Genomic DNA, 1659 nt, shown 5'->3' on the forward strand with positions numbered 1-1659 from the left:
GGGGGGGGGGGGGGGGTCAAGGTCACCATGGTAACCCCTGTGTGAATGATGGCACAGAGGCGTCCCCATGCCCCCCCCCCATCTCCCAAACCGGGGGCCATGGGCACCGACAGCCCCTGGGACCCTCGGGCGGGGGGTGGGGGGCACCACCCTGTTCCTGTGGAAATGGGGGGTCCTGGCACCCTTAGAACTGGGGTCAGCAGCAGCATGCCGGCCGGCCGGGGGCCGTGGCCCTGCAGCAGTCAGCGCTGCGTGCCCACCCCGGGTTACCCCAGCCCCCTGGAAACAGGACCCCCCTCCACGCACTGTGGCAGCAGCGGAACTCGGGGTGCCCCGTGCACACCACGACCCTCCAGACTGGGATCCAGCCCCTGCAGACCAGGCACCGCTGAGCAGGCCTGCCGGCGGTTAAAGCTGGCATTGCGCTAATGCCCACCCTTCTTATCAAGCCGCTGCCTGGCTCTGTTGGCTCCAGAGATTTCCTGGGTGTGGGACATTCAGTGCACAATGCTCCCTGTGTGTGGAAAGCATCGGTGTGTGTAACAATCAGTGCTGGGTGGTGGGGCACTACATTGCAGAGATGTTCTGTCCGCCTATGGAACGAGAAAAGGGTAAATTTCATCCCATTTTCTAGTCAGGTTTAACTGCCCCCCTCCCCCTGCCCCTCCCGCACAGAGCTAGCAAGAAATCCAGAGAGGCTCACAGCATGGATTGCAACTGCAGGGATGAGCTGGGACAATTCCCTTTGTGTCTTGCAATCAACATTAGCACCATTTTACAGCTAGGGAAACTGAGACCCAGAGACCTGAAGAGAACCAGCCAAAGGCACAGATCGCATAGACTCTAGGCGTCCTGGCTCTGTGCTCTACCTGCTAGACAAGACTATCTCCCTTTTACCACTTTAAAGATCAGTATTGTTCTTAATGCAGGACTTAGATGCAGTGATGTCACTACAATGAAATGTCTATATCCTACCTCCCTTGTTCAGCACGGTGGTTTCAGAATGGGCTTGTGATTAAGGCACTGTATGGGGACTCAGGTGATCTAGGCTCTGTTCCTGGGGTGTGTGACCCGTGGTAAGCCACTTTGCCACTCAGTGCCTCAGTTTCCCCATTTGTACAATGGAGATAACAATCTTTGTCTTATTTGGAGTGTCAGCTCTTCGATGCAGGGACTGTCTCTCAGTTTGTACAAACAGCGCCTAGTGCAACGGGCCTTCACTTTTGGTTGGGGCCTCAAGTTGTTACTGGAACCCCCCCCCAGCCCATGCAAGAACATCCTCTCCTTGCCAAAGGGTAACATTTGGGAGTCCAGTGTCTTTGCTCACCCCAGGTCCTGTTTAATCTCATAGTCTAGGGGTTCTCAAACTGGGGGTAGGGACCACTCAAGGGGCCATGAGGTTATTACATTGGGGGGGGGTCATGCGCTGTCAGCCTCCATCTCAAACCTCACTTTGCCTCCAGCATTTATAATGGTGTTAACTATATGAAAAAGTGTTTTTAAAGTATAAGGGGGTCACACTCAGAGGCTTGCTGTGTGAAAGGGGTCACCACTACAAAAGTCTGAGCACCCTGGCCATAGCCAAACCCTGACTATAAGCCTGTGGGGTGATGCCAGCAGCTGGGTGGAGGCTGAGACAAAAACTAGACATCTGCACAG

Source organism: Chelonoidis abingdonii, chromosome 11 (genome assembly GCF_003597395.2).
Source record: "Chelonoidis abingdonii isolate Lonesome George chromosome 11, CheloAbing_2.0, whole genome shotgun sequence".
Taxonomy (NCBI): domain Eukaryota; kingdom Metazoa; phylum Chordata; order Testudines; family Testudinidae; genus Chelonoidis; species Chelonoidis abingdonii.